Below are 20,000 nucleotides of genomic sequence, written 5' to 3' on the forward strand. Positions count from 1 at the left end.
GAATGTTAAGATTAGATCTCTCTATATATAGAATATTTCGTATACTATATATATATATAATATTCTCTCCTTCCCATATATTGCTTCCCATCCACTTTCTACTGAGGGAGGATTTGCTATTTTATGTAAACCTAGTGGATTACAATCTCCTACCTTGCACTATCAAAACCAAAGAGGGATGATCTTCCCTTTCCCCAGCTTGGGGAAGCCACGATAAGGGCACTTTACCTAGGATCCAGAAGTTGGCAACCAGTTCAGGGGTTTGAAAATTTTTTCTTAATGTTTATTTATTTTTGAGAGAGACAGACAAGTGTGCATGGGGGAGGGGAAGAGAAGAGAGGGAGACACAGAATCTGCAACAGACTCCAAGCTCTGAGCTGTCAGCACAGAGCCCTATGTGGGGCTTGAACCCACGAACCATGAGATCATGACCTGAGCCAAAGTCAGTTACTTAACTTACTGAGTCACTGTTATAGGGTTTTGGATTATAGGGGGTAACACAGAAATGCAGAAACAATTTAGGAATTACTTATAAAAGCAAAGACAGGAAGAGTCTACAAATGGTGTTAATTGTCTGTTGTCTGTTGTGTCCTGTGGTGTGACTCTTCTCAGTGTCCTAAGTAACCTGCTCCTCTGGTTTTGTCTGGGTTGTGGCTGCTGCTGTTCAGGCTTCCTTGGCTTCTGTCCCTTTTTTGAATCTCCTTCAGGCTCCTCATAGATTTTGTGAGCCGCCCAACCCCCTTACAACAAATTCTTTTTCTGCTTATGTTAGCCAGAGTTGATTTCAATCCCTTTCATACAAGAACATAGATTTCTTTAATCTAATTTCTATTTATAATGTATGTATGTATGTATTATTTGAGAGAGAGAGAGAGAGCAAGCAGAGGAGAGGGGCAAAGAGAGAGAGAGAATCCCAAACAGGCTCCTCACTCAGCACAGAGCTTGACAGGGGCTAGATCCCATTACCTTGGTATCAGAACCTGAGCTGAAATCAAGAGTCTGATGCCCAATTGACTGGAATACCCTGGCGCCTGCCACCTCCCCCACTTAATTTTACTTCTATTGAAGACACTGTATTTTTTAAAAATATTTATTTATTTTGAGAGGACAAGGTGGTGGGGAGGGACAAAGAGAGAAGGAGAGAGAGAATCCTAAGCAGGCACTACAGTGAGGGTGGAGCCCAACTCTGGGCTTGATCTCACAACCACAGGATCACCACTGGAAGCTGAAATCAAGAGTTTGACGCTTAACCGACTGAGGCACCCAGGCGCCCTGAAGACACCATTTTAATCACTGAGTTGTCCTATATACTTAAGATGTTTAAGTTTTGTGTTAAATTTAAATTTTTCTTTACTATATTAGTTAAAGCTTAGCTGTAAAATCATAAGAAGCCTGTGTGTGTGGCCTTTAGGATAATGCCAAACACATATTTTTCTACTGGACCTAATCAATAACATTAAAATGGGATTATAGATTATATATGGTAACTATGTTTTGCTCTTAATCCCAGAATAGGCCCTTGGTCTCAGGGCCAGGCTCAGTTGTACTTCTTGTGTTCTTAACCCCCTAAGTCTTGGATCTGCAAGGCCCATAGGAAGAGCCTTTTGACAATTGCCCACAAGAGCTTTCATCTAAAATCTCTTTTGTAAAGGCAGGAATATGCTTTTCCTTATGAGGTATCTGTATTCAGAATATGGGTCTGATATGGAATATTGTGAGGCCTGGTCAATACCAGTAGGCTTATATCCAACATGAGCCAATAGTAGCAGAAGGAGATACCAGTTTTCACTTCTCATGGTAGGAGCTGCAAACATTGCCACTTCCTTGCTGTGATTGCCATCCAGAGAGGCCGGTGCGGCTCCCAGCAATAGATAATGAAAATCTTGATGGCATAACATCTGGGCAGTGGGATTATAGGTTAGATTTCTTCTTTGTCCTTTATTTTGGCAATTAAAAATTAACATGCATTCTATTATAAGTATGAACAACTCATAATAACTCAAAATTCTCTTTTTTTATATGAAAGTTATTAGTTTATTAATCCTCTCATGAAAAATCTGCACAATCACCAGATAGTCACTGCAGAATCTTTACGCCTTCTGTTGTCCAATCTCCATCTCACTGTTTGCCAGCACCAACATTGGCCCAAAATTCTCTTTCTTATGGAAATTTACAAAAATGGGAAAAGTAGTTCTTCTCCTACAAACATAGAAGGAAAAGTAGTCACTCTTCAGCTTCAACAATTTATTAGCACATGGCCATATCTGGTTTTACCTGATCTGTGTCCTACTCCTCACTAATACTATATTAGCAACTCAGAAAGATTTTTTTTTCATATAAGTAATTATTCCTTCTCTCCCCTATGTTACCTATCTTTTTAGGAATTCTTATTTAATATATCTTTCTTCTGTGCATGTATTCCTTATTCTCATATTTTTCTTTCCTCTATCCTTTCTCTTTATTTTAGTTAAATTTCTAAGTTTGCTTCCTACTTTACTAATTCTGTTTCGAACTTTTGTTGTGTACTGCTTTCAAGTGCAACTTTAAATTTGGAGGTCATGTTTTAAATCCAATATTTTCTGTTCTCAGATAGTTTCATTAAAGTTTTTTTAGTGTTTTATTTATTTCTGAGAGAGAGAGAGAGAGAGAGCGAGATCAGGGGAGGGTCAGAGAGAGAGGGAGATACAAAATCTGGAATAGGCTCCAGGCTCTGAGCTGGCTGTCAGCACAGAGCCTGACGCAGGGCCCAAACCCATGAACTGTGAGATCATGACCTGAGCTGAAGTCTGACACTTAATCGACTGAGCCATCCAGAAGCCCCTCAAATTGTTTCATTTTTTTGAATGCTTATTTTGATCTCACAAATGCAACTTATTCTTGGACCTTATTGGGAATAAGAATCAGAAAATTTTCTAAACCTTTCTCTTGTTTTTGTAGTAAATTTATCTTAAGTTTTATTAAGATACTTAAATGTTTATTTTTGAGAAAGAGAGATAGAGAGAGAAACAGAGTACAAGCTGGGGAGGGGCAGAAAGAGAGAGGGAGACACAGAATCCAAAGCAAGCTCCAGGCTTTGAGCTGTCAGCACAGAGCCCTATGCAGGGCTTAAACCCACGAACTACGAGATCATGACCTGAGCTGAAATCAAGAGTCGGATACTTAACCGACTGAGCCACCCAAGCGCCCCTAGTTTTCTATTTCATAACAAGAAAAGAAGACTTTCTAAAATGAGTCTGAGACCCTGAGTAGGCCACAGAATGAACCACAGATTTAGAATTACTATTAGCTTATTTGACCATGGGAAGAGTATTTGAATTTTCTGGCTTTACTGTCAGAATTATAATTGAAATTGAGAATTTTCTTACCTCCTGGACCAAAATTCTTTAACGTTGCTCTTGAGCACAGTCTTAGAGGCCATAACAGTGGTCAGCTCCAGTGACTTTCCACACAGTACCCTGCGGTGGCTCAGGGGCTACTCAGGAGCAAGAGAAAAGGCAGAAATTAACTGAAAAATAGTGACAATTTTTTTCCTAAGGCTGATCCAGGTCTCTCTTGCTAGGTCTTGTAAAATTGTTTCTTTTTTTTTCTTAAATGTTTATTTACTTATTTTTGAGAGAGAGTGCACAAGCAGGAGAGAAGTAGAAAGAGAGGGAGACCCAGAAAATGAAGCAGGCTCCAGGTTCCAAGCTGTCAGCGCAGAGCCTGATACAAGGCTCAAACTCATGAACTGTGAGATTATGACCTGAGCCAAAGTCAGTTGCTTAAATGACTGAGCCACCCAGGAGCCCCTTATGAAATGTTTCTAACTGACTTAATAAGGAATGGTTCAAGCCACATTTGGCCAGCATATGAATTTGTATGTTAGATAAATTTGATCTGAAGAATTTTCTTCAGAAAATTACTTCAAATTGGTCTTGTGTTTTATATTGTTATTTAACTTAGATCCATGCTTTAGATACAGTTTCATACACTTCATTTGACTTACTGAACTCTATGAATAAAGGGGCCCAACAAGCATTTTAGTATATTTTACAGCAATATATGTTTTAAGAGCTCTTTCATCCTTTTCCTACTTATGTGGAATTCCTATTAATGTCATAAAGTTTTACTGTGATTGAAATGAAGAAAATCTGTGTCCTTGAAAAGTTTGTAAACAGTCTTTAGGTATATAAATGATATTACCTATTTATGAACATCATATAAAAGTTTAAATAGCATTAACATGAACAGAATAAAACTGAAGAGAATGGGAGGGAAATTGAATTAATTATCTGGGTAACTGCCTCATTTTTTTGTTTCAAGGTTGGGACAGAGCATTAGAAGCTTGCTGCTCAGGCTGGGTAATGGAAATGTCTTCTTTTGGAAAAAAAGTTTCTTTAAGTTAAGGTGGTATATCCAGGTTTGCAAGAATAGAACTACTATTTCCTGATGAAAATAAAAAATATTTTTCTGTTCTCTAGACGATTTGGGGGTGCCTGGGTGGCTCAGTCGGTTAAGCATCCGATTTCGGCTCTGGTCATGATCTCGCGGTTTGTGAGTTTGAGCTCCGTGTCGGGCTCTGTGCTGGCAGCTCAGAGCCTGGAACCTGCTTCAGATTCTGTGTCTCCTTCTCTCTCTGCCCCTCTCTTGCTCATGTTCTGTGTCTCTGTCTCTCAAAAATAAATAAACATTAAAAAAAAAAAGACGATTTGTTGGAGTCAGGGGAAACCAGGTAAATGTCTTATCTACATTCTACAACTAATTCTGGAGGAAGAAGAGGGTGGACAGAGGTAAGTATTCCATAGCATAATTTAGCAAAAGTGGGGATCTCTTTTTTATCTCAATGTAAATACTTAGTGAGAAATATCCCTACTTCAGGCATCAAAGGTACTCAATACAAATAGGGGTTAAGTAAACATTTGCTTTGAAGTTATGGACTAAATCTATAACTACAGTATGAAAGAAAAAAGAGGGAAGAAAGTGTGGAAGTCTCAGGGAGACCTATTCACACCATTTCTGGGAAAATACTTGGCTTACTGAAGAGAGGAATAGCTTTTGTATTTGAAGCCGTAGGTAAAAAGGTAACTCCATTCTGGGTCATTTGACTATCAATGTGAACAGGAAGCTAATTCAAATTCCCTGTTTAAGCAGTTCTAGTTAGGGAATTTATGACCATGAAGAAAGGAGATACCAGAAATGATATCAATTTGACAAGAATACCACATATAATGGTCACATAATGGACTTTTAGGTCATACTTGAATTAAAGAGAGTCAGTCATAACTAGAAGCTAATCTATGTATATAAAGATAAATCTATCGCATTATGTCACATGATAATATTTAGGAGGATCAATTAATGGATACTATTTGAGTCAGGGCAACACAGTATAGCTGCAATTTAATGGCAACATACAAAGTTCAATGTCTAACTTAAAGGTATACACATTCAGTTTTATCTGTTCTCTCATGAAATTGATTTGACTAAAGAATTGAATTGGAGCACCTGGGTGGTTCAGTCAGTTAGACATCTGACTTCAGCACAGGTTACGATTTCACTGGTCGTGAGTTTGAGCTCTGCAACAGGCTCTCTGCTGTCAGCATGAAGCCTGCTTTGGATCCTTGGTCCCCCTCTTTGCCCCACCCCTGTTGTGCTCTCTTTCTCAAAAATAAATATTAAAAATAATTGAATCAGATGAATCAAATTAATAAGTGATTATTAATATTCAATAAGAGGTTCATGTGGTTTAGTGTATTAGTCTATTGGTGAAGACAGACTATGATCAGAAGTTGTTATGGTAAATAAAATTTCAGAAAAAAAGGGATGGTCTGAAGGTGTGATAGGCATAAGAGTAAGTTACTAAAGCACTAATTATTAGAGAGTGGTTTACGAACTTTAGCATACTAATCACTAGGAATTTCTTGTTAACACAATTTTATAAAGTAGAGTGAGTTTTGGGGACACCTGGGTGGCTCAGTTAGTTAAGCATCTGACTCTTGGTTTTGGCTCAGGTCATGATCTCATGGTTTGTGAGGTCGAGCCCTGTATCAGGCTCTGTGCTGACAGCTCGAAGCCTGCTTGGGATTTTCACTCCCTTCTCTCTCTGCCCCACCCCCTAAAATGAATAAACAGTTAAAAAAAAAAGAAAGAAAGAAAAAGAAAAGAAAAGTAGAATGCGTTTTTGTTAGCAAGAATTCAGTATATATGTAAGCCTATTAACTACTTATTGATGCTTGTCACTTACTCTTGTAGTTTGGTATAAAACTCTCCTTGATCTTCTCTCATTTCTTTTTCCTTTTTTTCTTTTTTAAATATTTTTATTTATTTCTAGGAGACAGAGAGAGAGACAGCATGAGCAGGGGAGGGTCAGAGAGAGAGGGAGACACAGACTCCAAAATAGGCTCCAGGCTCTGAGCTGGCAGTCAGCACAGAGCCCGACGCGGGGCTCGAACCCACGAACAGCGAGATCATGACCTAAGCGAAAGTCGGACGCTTAACCGACTAAGCCACCCAGGCGCTCCTCTCATTTCTTTATAGTAATGATGATGTCATGTCACACTAACCAATATTATTGCAGCTATATCAATAATATCACAGGTGTTATTAATGAAGGCTCTGAGAGATATTGAGATGATGACAAATATTTTGAGTCATTAAACAAGATTAAATTATGGTTGATATGGGGCGCCTGGGTGGCTTAGTCGGTTAAGCGTCCGACTTTCGCTTAGGTCATGATCTCGCTGTTCGTGGGTTCGAGCCCCGCGTCGGGCTCTGTGCTGACTGCCAGCTCAGAGCCTGGAGCCTGTTTCAGAGTCTGTCACTCCCTCTCTCTCTGACCCTCCCCTGCTCATGCTGTCTCTCTCTCTCTCTCCTAGAAATCAATCAAACATTAAAAGAAAAAAAAATATACTGAGCATTTGCTATGACCCAGTTATTTTTTTCATGAATAGAAATCAGTGATTCATCACTTACCCAAAACACCCAATGCTCATCCCAAAAAGTGCCCTCCTTAATGCCCATCACCCATTTAGCCCCCCCCCAACACTCCACCAGCAGCCCTCATTTTGTTTTCTGTATTTAAGAGTTTGTTTTGGTTTGTCTCCCTCTCAGTTCTTATCTTAGTTTTGCTTTCCTTCCCCTTATGTTCATCTATTTTGTCTCTTAGATTCCACATATGAGTAAAATCATCTGTCTTCAGATGATCATGTCTTCAGACATCATATTTGTCTTTCTATGACTTATTTCGTTTAACATAATATACCCTAGTTCCATCCATGTTGTTGCAAATGGCAAGATTTCATTCTTTTTGATTTTATGATCTAGTTATTTATGGTTATTATCTCAATTCACTCTCATAATTATCCAAAAAGATAGGTAATGTTATTATCTATGCTTTAAATATGACCAAATTAAGACCTCTTCTCTTTACTATGGGTGATCAATCTATTCCCAAGGATTAAACACTTTCTTTATGCTGTTAATTCCCACATGTATATATATCTCCAGCTGAGATCCTTATCTGAGCTTCTGATTCATATTTCCAGTTGCCCTTTTGATGTATTGCATGGATATCTCACAAATACCTTAAACTGAATTTTTGCAAGAACAGAATCACTGTTTTTTGTAGCAGATGCTCTTGGTTGCCTATTCAAGTCTATTTTTTCCTTCTTTCTTATTGTCAGAGTCTTGATTTTGTTGGGTCTTCTATACCCCTCTTTACCATGTGGCTCAGGGGAAGATGACCCTGTCCCTGATCTAGTAGATATTAATTAATCAAAACCAATTGTGATTATCTCATTTCTCACATCAGTGATGGGTTTAAGATAGGCATGTGAGTTTGGGCCAATAAGAGATGTATCTGGGCAGGATTTTTCTCCCTCCCAAGTAGTTATGAGATAGTATGTCTTTTTTATTCCTCTTTGTATTGTTGTTCCTGGATATGATCCTCAGAACTGAAGGTTATCTTGCTACCAATGTGGAAATGGAGCCAACACTAGAGGAAGGCAAAACTAAGAGAACCACTGAAAAGTAGAGCAGAAGACTTAACAAACCAAATCTGGAGTCCTCTGTCTCTTGATTTCCTGTTATCTAAGCTTGACTTCCTGATATCTGTTGATTAACTCNCAATATTATTGCAGCTATATCAATAATATCACAGGTGTTATTAATGAAGGCTCTGAGAGATATTGAGATGATGACAAATATTTTGAGTCATTAAACAAGATTAAATTATGGTTGATATGGGGCGCCTGGGTGGCTTAGTCGGTTAAGCGTCCGACTTTCGCTTAGGTCATGATCTCGCGGTTCGTGGGTTCGAGCCCCGCGTCGGGCTCTGTGCTGACTGCCAGCTCAGAGCCTGGAGCCTGTTTCAGTGTCTGTCACTCCCTCTCTCTCTGACCCTCCCCTGCTCACGCTGTCTCTCTCTCTCTCTCTCCTAGAAATAAATAAAACATTAAAAGAAAAAAAAATATACTGAGCATTTGCTATGACCCAGTTATTTTTTTTCATGAATAGAAATCAGTGATTCATCACTTACACATAACACCCAATGCTCATCCCAAAAAGTGCCCTCCTTAATGCCCATCACCCATTTAGCCCCCCCCCAACACTCCACCAGCAGCCCTCATTTTGTTTTCTGTATTTAAGAGTTTGTTTTGGTTTGTCTCCCTCTCAGTTCTTATCTTAGTTTTGCTTTCCTTCCCCTTATGTTCATCTATTTTGTCTCTTAGATTCCACATATGAGTAAAATCATATGATATTTGTCTTTCTATGACTTATTTCGTTTAACATAATATACCCTAGTTCCATCCATGTTGTTGCAAATGGCAAGATTTCATTCTTTTTGATTTTATGATCTAGTTATTTATGGTTATTATCTCAATTCACTCTCATAATTATCCAAAAAGATAGGTAATGTTATTATCTATGCTTTAAATATGACCAAATTAAGACCTCTTCTCTTTACTATGGGTGATCAATCTATTCCCAAGGATTAAACACTTTATGCTGTTAATTCCCACATGTATATATATCTCCAGCTGAGATCCTTATCTGAGCTTCTGATTCATATTTCCAGTTGCCCTTTTGATGTATTGCATGGATATCTCACAAATACCTTAAACTGAATTTTTGCAAGAACAGAATCACTGTTTTTTGTAGCAGATGCTCTTGGTTGCCTATTCAAGTCTATTTTTTCCTTCTTTCTTATTGTCAGAGTCTTGATTTTGTTGGGTCTTCTATACCCCTCTTTACCATGTGGCTCAGGGGAAGATGACCCTGTCCCTGATCTAGTAGATATTAATTAATCAAAACCAATTGTGATTATCTCATTTCTCACATCAGTGATGGGTTTAAGATAGGCATGTGAGTTTGGGCCAATAAGAGATGTATCTGGGCAGGATTTTTCTCCCTCCCAAGTAGTTATGAGATAGTATGTCTTTTTTATTCCTCTTTGTATTGTTGTTCCTGGATATGATCCTCAGAACTGAAGGTTATCTTGCTACCAATGTGGAAATGGAGCCAACACTAGAGGAAGGCAAAACTAAGAGAACCACTGAAAAGTAGAGCAGAAGACTTAACAAACCAAATCTGGAGTCCTCTGTCTCTTGATTTCCTGTTATCTAAGCTTGACTTCCTGATATCTGTTGATTAACTCAAATGGGGGTTGGGGTTGATAAGTTTATTTATTTTTTAGCCAAAGTTATCCTGATAACAATTTTTATCCCTAAAGTATTGACCCTCCTTTCTTCTCCATTTTACTAAACATGATCTACCTAGTGGCTCAAGTAGAAGAAACTCCAGGATTCATGGTGCACCTGGGTCGTTCAGTCAGTTAAGTGTCTAACTTTGGCTCAGGTCATGGTCTCACGGTTTGTGGTTTGAGTCTCACATTGGGCACTGTGCTGATAACTCAGAGCCTGGAGCCTGTTTTGGGTTCTGTGTCTCCCTCTCTCTCTGCTCCTCCCCTGCGTGTGTGTGCACGTTCTCACTCTCTCTATATATCAAAAATAAATACACTAAAAACTTTTCTTAATTATTAAAAAAAGAAATTCCAGGATTCATTATTTCACTTCTCTTCACCTACTTTATCCAAAATCCATCCTAAGTACTGGAGGAGAGGAGTAAGAGAGAGGAAAGAGTAGAACACTGTAACTACAAAGTTTCTACCTTGATTAACTGGGAGAATGGTGCTGTAACATAATGGTATATGACATAAATAAAGGGGTGAGGAAGAGGATCTGGTTGAGGTGACAGAGAAGGTAAGTTTTACAAATTTGCTGAGTTTGTCTTGTTGCTTTTCATTAAGATTTGAATTAGAAGTTAAAAGAAAAGTCCAGTATATTAGGGGAAAAAAAGCAAGTCTTGGTGGGGCACCTGGGTGGCTCAGTCGGTTAAGCGTTTGACTTCGACTCAGGTCATGGTCTCATGGTTCATGGGTTTGAGCCCCGCATCAGGTTCTGTGCTGGCAACTCAGAGCCTGGAGCCTCTTTCAGATTCTGTGTATCCCTCTCTCTCTGCCCCTCCCCCGCTCATGCTGTCTCTGTCTCAAAAATAAATAAACTATAAAAAAAAATTTAAAAAGTAAGTCTTGGGAAGAATATGTTTAATGCAAATTTTCTAATATGAGTAACTTTGATTTTTTCCTCCTATGTAGTATATATATAAAATAAAGTTAAATAAAATCAGCAAATCATAAGCTTATAATCGATTTCTCCCACTGTATATGTAATACATGTAATATATCTTATAGTTGATTAATTCATCATCCTGATATTGACACCTAAAATTTAATACCAAATTGACATGTTGCATTCTTATATATTGTCAAAGTAAAAAGCCAGGATGAAAACCCATATATCCAGCAAATTTTAGAGAGATTTCTATCACAATTTGTAGTACTACCAACTAAGACATGAAATTTTTTGAGCTATATGCAACTTTGACTTTAAATTATAGTATATATCCACAATCGTTTATTACATGTATATCATGGGCCGAGCACTGTGCTGAGATTGCAGATACAAAGATGAATAAGATACAGTCCCTTCCCACAGGCATGGAAACAAATAAATATAATGAAATGGGCTAAGTACTGTAGCTGTAACAAGTTATAAGCACTTGTTTTCACTCTAGCATTTACTACCATAGGCTGTAGAAACCTGTTCATTTACTCTGTGCATATAACATTATTCTTTAATGCAGATATTATCTCTTGTTATTTTCCCAGTGAGTCATTATGCTTATTCATGACAAATTCTAAGTAGCTCCAGGCCTATTAATATAAGATATGAAAACTCTGATTTTAGAGAACCTAGTTTGGGAGACGTGTAAATATGTTCACTCCCTTTACTACATCAAGTAAAAATGACATACATTTACTCTCTGACAATTATGGTTAAGGTTGGATTAGAGGCTTTAATCTATGTCAAGTGTAAAAATTATTCTATGTTATAATAAAGATTCACATTCTATGCATAAAAAAGAGCACAGACTTCGTAGTGAGGAAAGCTTTTACTTTGCATATATGTAGTTATATTGGATTGACTGAGAGCACTGAAGACTGAGAGCTACAAAGGAGAGTGCAGAAGAAAGAGAAAGACCTTACTATCAACTGGGCTTGGACTTAGATGCCTGATAGCCATTCATTTATTAATTCATTCAATCAATATTTATTGAGTTCTCAGAAATAATAGTCATGATAGCAATAGTAATAATAATAAAAATAATGTAAAAAATAATGACAATAAGAGTCATCACATATTGAATGCTTACTACTTATCTGTCATCTTACCTATCATCTTTACACCGTAGGGGTAGGTGCTATTCTTAGCTCCATTTTACTGATGTGGATTTTGAGGCATGGAGAGATTGAATGCCTTGCCCAAGGTCATGAGTATTAAATGGCAGAGTTGGGATTTGTATCAAGCCATTTGCTCTGAACCACTATGTATGTACCATTCACTGTGGTAGCATTTAAAAGACTTAAAAGTAAATATGACCAGACTTCTTGTCTTTGAGGAGTTCACAGTCTGTTAAGAGAACGAACATGCAAATAATTGCAATGCAGTGTGATAAATACTACAAAAAATACATGTAGAAGGCAGTGATTATACCAAGGGGGGCTGATTAATTCTGCTTAGATGGGAATGGAGGGTTGATAAAATTTCAAAAAGCTGAGACTTAAAGAATAAGGTGTTTTTAGGCAGGCAGAGTGATAGAAAAAGTAGGGGGAGCAACATGTGCAAATGCTAAGGGAACTTCAGGTTGGGGTGAGGGAGTAGGCAGGGAGAGCCAGGAGAACTACAAATATATGCCAGGCAAGTGACGGAAGTATGTGGGATTCTAAGCATTTTTAATGTGTTTGTTAATTTAGTTTAATTTAATTTTTATGTTTAATATTTATTTCTGAAAAAGAGAGAGAATGTTAGCAAGTGGGGGACAGGGAAAGGAAGGAGGGAGAGTCAGAGAGAGAGAGGGGGCAGAGAGAGAGGGGAACAGAGGATCTGACGCAGGCTCTTCACTGACAACAGTGAGCCCAAAGTGGGGCTTGAACCCAAGAACCTTGAGATCATGACCTGAGCTGTAGCTGGATGTTCAACCGACTGACCCACCCAGGCGCCCCTGGTTAACTTTTATATAGGACATGGATCTTTTTTTCTTTTTTAATGTTTATTTATTTTTGAAGGAGCAAGAGGCAGGGGAGGGGCACGAGCACGGGACAGGCAGAGAGGGAGGGAGACAGAGAATCAAAGCAGGCTCCAGGCTCTGAGCTGTCAGCACAGAGCCCAACACAGGGCTCAAACCCACAAACCATGAGATCATTACCTGAGCCGAAGTCGGAGGCTTAACCGACTGAGCCACCCAGGGGTCCCTGTATAGGGCATGTCTCTATTAGCAACTTATTCAGAGACAAAAAAGTCTATTTATTAACAGAATTTGCTATGAAATGTAACAACTTTTTCAAACGTTTAAAAATTAAAGGGCTTACTCAACCATTATTTTCCCTCTGGGGATATCACTATTAGGCCATTGTATACATGGACATTTTAAAAAAACATATTTTCGGGGCACCTGGGTGGCTCAGTCGGTTAAGCGTCTGACTTTCGCTTAGGCCATGATCTCGCGGTTCGTGGGTTCGAGCCCCGGGTCGGACTCTGTGCTGACTGCCAGCTCAGAGCCTGGAGCCTGTTTCAGTCTGTGACTCCCTCTCTCTCTGACCCTTCCCTGCTCACGCTGTCTCTCTCTCTCTCTCCTAGAAATAAATTAAAAAATATTAAAAAAAATAAAAAAACATATTTTCCATTTTATTATGCTGTATTAAAATACCTTTGAGGTATTTTGACATAGATATCTGAACCAGGTAGCTTCTATCTGGTTACTAGAGTGAAAATTCTGGTGTTCAGGGAGGTAAAAACAAAGTAGGCAACATATATTATAGAATGATATCTTAAGGCTTCCATTTTTGATTAAGTGAGAGAAAACCTCTACTTGAGGAAGAGTGTCTAGCTTAAAATGAGTTCTCACTTGGCTCTTCTGAGTTTCATAGGCCCTTCCATAAAGAATCCTGGGCCGGGGTCAGATGGGTAGAGTAAAGCTCTCCTTTATGATTTTTCCCTTTAAGTATTTAGTCTCTTCCTTTTACCCCTTCCCCACATAATTGACTAAAATCATGAATTAGATCATTGACAGATACAGAGGGGTAGCATTGTTCTACTATGAGTTCTTTAAGCAATCATACGATAACTATGCAATTAACAAATTATGGTAGGGGCGCCTGGGTGGCTCAGTTGGTTAAGTGTCCGGCTTCAGCTCAGCTCACGTTCTCACAGTTCGTGGGTTCGAGCCTCACATCAGGCTCTGTGATGACAGCTAGCTCAGAGCCTAGAGCCTGCTTCAGATTCTGTACCTCCCTCTCTCTCTGACCCTCCCCTACTCATACTGTTGCTGTCTCTCTCTCTCTCAGAAATAAGTAAAAAACATTAAATTTTTTTTAATTATAAAAAAACAAATTATGGTAATCACGTGATAAATAAAAATTCTATATAATAACAATGTTATGGTTACAATAAAAAGGGATTTGTTCCCTCACAACAGTTTTCTTATTATTTTTTGTGTAACCTTCAAAATACCATTTTAGTGAATTGCAATTTATTCAATCATTCTTTTATTTTGATATTTGATTATTTCCAATTTCATTCTATTATAGATAACGTGATAAATATCATTGCATAGTAAAATAGGCACTTCAGTTGAAGGTAGGGGGTTTCCAANAGATATACCTATAATGAATATTTTAAATATATACACATTTTTAATTTTAGAGAGAGAGCATGAGCAGGCTCTATGCTCAGTGTGGAGCCCACCGTGGGGCTTGATCCCACAGCCCTGGGATCATGGCCTGAGCCAAAATCAAGAGTCAGATGCCCAACCAACTGAGCCATCCAGATGCCCCTATAATGAATATTTTAGAAGAAGAGATATAACAAAAAATTCCTGAAAATTATTTTAAATCTCTTTTATTTTTTATTTATTTATTTTTTTAACAAATAGTTTATTGTCAAATTAGTTTCCACATAACACTCAGNCACGTTCAGGTCCTTTGTCCATTAAATCTCTCTTTTAGAATCAAGTTAAATTTTATACTTGTCAGTCACTGAAAAATTTGCATTGAATTAGAAGGGGATTGGAGGTTATTAAGTTCAACTCCTTAACCTCTCTACACCTTAGTTGCCTTATGTGCAAAAAGTATAATAATATATAATATGATAATTTAATAATAGGATTGTTGTGGCTACTAAAAAAAGAGAATATATGTAAAACACTTAATTCATTGTTACACATGTCAAATTATCAGTAAATATTAGTCATTGTTATGATAGAGCTGTTATACTATAATATACATAAAGCATATTGAATGATTATATTTATTGGCATTTATATACCAGGAATTGTGCTAGAATTTTGTATGCAGAAATGAACAATTCTCCATTTCATGGAGCTTATGTTTTAGGATATAGACAATAAATAAACATATTATGTTAGATGGCGATGTGTTAGAGAAAATAAAGTAAGGGGGGGTCAAGTATGTTGCATGGGTGTCACTTCTTTATATAGAGTATTTGGGGAAGTTCTCTCTAATATGGTGACATATGAGCAAAGTCCTGAAGGAAGGCAGGCAGGAAAATGAGTTCCAGGCAGATTTATATTTGGAAATATAGTTAACATTTTGAGGACAGGAATCATTTCTTTCAGATTTTGGTAGCTCAGCAAAAACTATGTAGAAGGGCTGAAAATATTTTGCATTCTGTACTAGATGTGATTATCAGTTTGTTTTTAAAATTTTTTTGATCATCAATATGTGTAGCTCGTTTTTCTCTTTATGTCACTTAAAAACTAATCAAAATTTAATTGCACATTGACACTTTCATATGATTCAACATTAGAGAGTATAAAAAAGTATTCAGGGAGATCTCCCTCTCTTTCCTGGCCCCATCCACAGAGTTCCCATTGCTCCCAACAGATGACACATCACGAAGATTTGTTTTTAATATGGATAGATAAGCCCATAAATATTTTAATTGAAGTATACAAAGAAAAACCTCAAACAATCGGAGAAACTTTCCAGGAGCTTGCTTTTTTTTTTTTTTAAATCAATCAAGTTTTGCCCAGGTGCGGAAGATGCCCCACCCACTCTCAGCAAGCGAGCTTCTCAGCCTGGAAACCGGAAGCTCCCAAAGGTGGAAAGGGTGAACCGGAAGCTGGGGGAGTTAGAGGCGGTCAGCTGAGGTAATTCAGAGCAGTTTCCAGTTTGCAGGTGAGCTCATTAGAAGCAGCCCTCATCCTTTCATTCAGGGCCCATTTAAGGGTTTGACCTGCATTTCCGGCTACCTGACCTACCCTTTCTTTCTTCTGGTTGCGCGGGGGTTGACTTCCCCGGAAGTCTCGTCCCTCGCGTAGTGGTGTCTAGAATCTTCCACCCACCCGACCAGGGAGAGGCCTTTGCACTTGGACCTCGCTGTCTTTGCTTGGGCTTCTTACGGCTTTTCCTGAAGCGGTATCGAGACTGCAGGTTAGTAACGTGGGTCTTGTCTGTTCATTATAGAGACGCGCGGGAGCAGCCTCTAGGTGGGCTTTCGGTTTTGTTTGTTTTGTTTTTAAACTTAAGGTTTGCATTATGAATGAAGGTAATAATGTTGGCCAACTTGTGAAAAATTTTAAGCAAATCTGGTGCTTAAAGTTGGCAACATTTTGAACTGTTACTAGTACATCTCGACTTTCTTTGGTGGATGTCACTTTGCAGACTTTTTGAAGCATAGTGCAAAAACTCGGCGGTAGTAAGCAGTTGTGGAAGTGTGTAGATCCTCAGGGAGAATTTCGTCAGTTTTCGTCATTCCTGTAGTGATGTTACTTTCTGAGGTGCCTTGCACAATCAAGCTGAAATGGAATTTCCCTGGGAATAAAATGTTCTGCCAATCCCTATATGGTAAAGTATAGATTCACATTATTCATGCCATTGTTTTATCTTCCACTTACCTTTGCTTTTGGAAATAATTAGTGGCTACTCTCAAGGCATTTATGGGAACCTTTATAATCAGCACACTCATTTAGAAAGAAAATGTGAAGGTTCCATTAAGAATCTTCCACTTAGTGAGATCCTTTTACTTTTGGTTATTGCTATTTTGTCTTAGTTGTGATGAATGCCTATGGCTGTCTTTGTTATGTACCTTGAAGCAAAAACCCTTCTGAAATTTTCCAACTTGAAAATCAGCAAACATTATGTGGGTGGAATTTATTCTACAGTCCTTGACAACTTTCTTCTCCAGCCATTTTTTTTTCAGCCAGTTTTTGTGTTTATAATCTTCTCTGGTTTCAGAGTTGACTTGAAGTAGTTCTTAATTTTTTAAGAATTATACTCCCCACTCAGTGATTTGTCAGGTGTGCAAATGTAGCTAGAGTATTTTTTTAAATGTTTTATTTATTTCTAGGAGAGAGAGAGAGAGAGACAGCGTGAGCAGGGGAGGGTCAGAGAGAGAGGGAGACACAGACTCTGAAATTGGCTCCAGGCTCTGAGCTGGCTGTCAGCACAGAGCCCGACGCGGGGCTCGAACCCACGAACCGTGAGATCATGACCTAAGCGAAAGTCGGACGCTTAACTGACTAAGCCAGCCAGGCGTCCCTAGAGAGAGTATTTTAATTTTTATACTGCTTCATACCTTAATATCAGGAAGGAACCTAGTCTCAGTTTTTATATCATAGCCCCACTGGGTGGCAGCATAGCGTTTTTAGTTTCTTTGACAATGGATTTCATAATTACTGGTGCTGTAATAGTGTTTTTCTGACTGTAACGGACATCTTTCATAGGTTGAAAGTTTATTACATGTCAGGCACTGGACTAATTGCTTTATGAGCATTATCTTACGTAAAACTAAAACAAACAATCAAACAAAACCCCCTCACTCTGTGACCTAAGTATTTTCATTACTCTCCTTGCACCATAGGAGGAAACTGTGGGAAAGAGATTAAATAATAATCCAAGGCTGATAACTACACAGCCAATAAGTAGTAGAGCCAGAATTGACACACAGGTGCTTCAGTTCTATTCTTCATGTAAATCAGTTAGGGTTATTGTTACATTTGACTAAAATAATGAAAAAACTGTGGATAATATGAAAGAGGTAAGAACTCAACCTCAGTTTTATATAATGTGCCTCCAGACAGTTGGGAGTACATGGTTCCAAAAAGAAGTATTTCCTAAATTGTGCTCCAAGGAACATTAGTCCTGTGAAGTGCTTCAGTAAAATGTTTCTTGTGGCTAGAAATACTCTTAGAGATTTCTTAAAAGTTCTCAAAAGTCCTGCAGTAAAACAAACTGCTTAACCCAAACTTTTTGGAACTTACAGCATTCTTAAACTTTCTGATTACAGCCCATGTTAAGAAATATATTAAAAAATTTTTTTAAAAATATTTTTTATTTATTTCTAGGAGAGAGAGAGAGTGTGTGAGCAGGGGAGGGTCAGAGAGAGAGGGAGTCACAGACTGAAACAGGCTCCAGGCTCTGAGCTGCCAGTCAGCACAGAACCCGACGCAGGGCTCGAACCCACAAACCGTGAGATCATGACCTAAGCGAAAGTTGGATGCTCAACCGACTAAGCCACCCAGGCGCCCCAAGAAATACATTTTATATGCAGGCCAGTATAAATGTATATATATACCTGAGATACTGAAAACAAAAGGGGCAATACTTAATCTTTAGTATGAGCAATTTACTTTTTTCCTATTTTATTTTTTTCTAGCCTATTAAACATTTTTTTAAATGTTTATTTTTGAGAGACAGAGCATGAGTGGGTGGGAGGGAAGGGGGAGGGGAGCAGACAGAGAGAGAGAGAGAGAGAGAGAGAGAGAGAATCTGAAGCAGGCTCCAGGCTCTGAGCTGTCAGCACTGAGCCTGATGTGGGGCTTGGACTCACGAACTGTAAGATCATGATCTGAGCTGAAGTCGGACGCTTAACTGACTGAGCCACCCAGGTGCCCCTGGTCTACTTTTAAATGATAAATATCTTTGTTGAAGATGATATTCTATCATTCCTGGTAATAGTTGAATGAACACATTTCTTATTGGGAAATTATCCTTTATAATCAATTTAGGCCACTAGCAAAGTAAGAACAGAACAATTTCATGTTAGAATTTACCAAAATACATTGTTTGGGACACTTGTTCCCAGAATATTAGTTTGCATTTTGAATTATAAAAAAAAAGTGTTTCATGGTTAAGATAAAGTTGGGAAATTGGGGTTAAATTTAAACAGGCTCTAACTATGTTAATGGTATTAATCTCTAAGATGGGGAGTTAGCATGCAGCATTTCCCAGGTTTATTTGACAGAGGAATGTATTTTTACCGATGTATTGTGGATTTTGTGCCCTTTAGACTTTGGGAAATGATCATGTAGATAATTAAGGAAAAATGGTTTTGTTGTATGTGTTTTGTTTGTTGTTTTTTTTTATTTTTAAATGTTTTATTTCTGAGAGAGAGAGAGACAGCGCGAGCAGGGGAGGGTCAGAGAGAGAGGGAGACACAGAGTCTGAAACAGGCTCCAGGCTCTGAGCCTGATGTGGGGCGCAAACCCACGACCGCAAGATCATGACCTGAGCCAAAGTTGGACGCTTAACTGACTGAGCCACCCATGCACCCCGTAATGTATGTATTTTGGGTGAGAGTTTTTACTATAAATTGTTAATGTAATTTTCATAACTTATTCTGTTTACCAATATTGACATGACACAAGTATATTCAGCTTTCTTAGTTTTCTTATGACCCATGGAAACTTTGTGTTAATAATAGGAAAAGCCTTTATGAAATTCCCTGGCACTGATGAATATAAACCAAAACTTTTATTTTCAATTTAAATTCAACAAGCAATAGATTTCTAGCTATGTTAGAATCCATCCTATTAAGGTATTTTGGAAATTTACTCTTGGTTTTCATACTTGGAAATTTTGGAATTTAGTGAAATTAAAGGTTTTAAGTGGTTAAGAAATATTTAAAGAATTTTCCTACATTTTATTTATAACGTGGCCAAAATTAGTGTTTATGTATTTGATACAAAGATCTCTCTTGTGTTGCTTTAGATTAGTTGAATTTATAGTACTTTTTGTAGTTTATTTCATGGTTGGTTTTATATAATGATCCTTATGGAGAGAATTTCCACTTCTCGTTTCTTTCATACATTTCAGACCAGTTTTAGAATTTAAGTATTTCTCATTTTCTAAAATTTATATATGAAATCCCCACTTTTTCTTTAAGCAAGAAGAAATTTGGCAAAGATTTTACTGTGAATAGAGAATGTTACACATAATAGTGTAAAATATTTTCTTTCAAGAAACTCAAATTATTTTAATAATTATACATGATTTATAGTAGTTTAAGAAATTGTCTATCAAGTATTCCCAAAGTGCATTTCTCTCTGGAGCTTAATACACTTTCTTACAAATATCAAGTACTTAATGAAAAAATACATTTATG

At 37.8% G+C, this 20,000-nt stretch overlaps 1 protein-coding gene across 13 annotated transcripts in view; it reads left to right on the top strand.

Annotated features, from left to right (window-relative positions):
* The first annotated feature begins 15,737 nt into the window (after window positions 1–15,737).
* The window catches only part of CCDC73 (coiled-coil domain containing 73), a 143,149-nt gene continuing 138,886 nt past the window's right edge, over window positions 15,738–20,000 (top strand). For 10 of the 13 annotated variants that reach the window (XM_077772856.1, XM_077772861.1, XM_077772860.1 and 7 more), the window contains exon 1: window positions 15,805–16,048. The gene's annotated coding sequence lies outside the window, so the exon portion shown is untranslated. The other 3 variants (XM_077772852.1, XM_077772853.1, XM_077772863.1) reach the window with 3 other exon arrangements.

This window comes from Crocuta crocuta, unplaced genomic scaffold (genome assembly GCF_008692635.1).
Source record: "Crocuta crocuta isolate KB4526 unplaced genomic scaffold, BGI_CrCroc_1.0 scaffold382, whole genome shotgun sequence".
NCBI classification, from domain to species: Eukaryota; Metazoa; Chordata; class Mammalia; order Carnivora; family Hyaenidae; genus Crocuta; species Crocuta crocuta.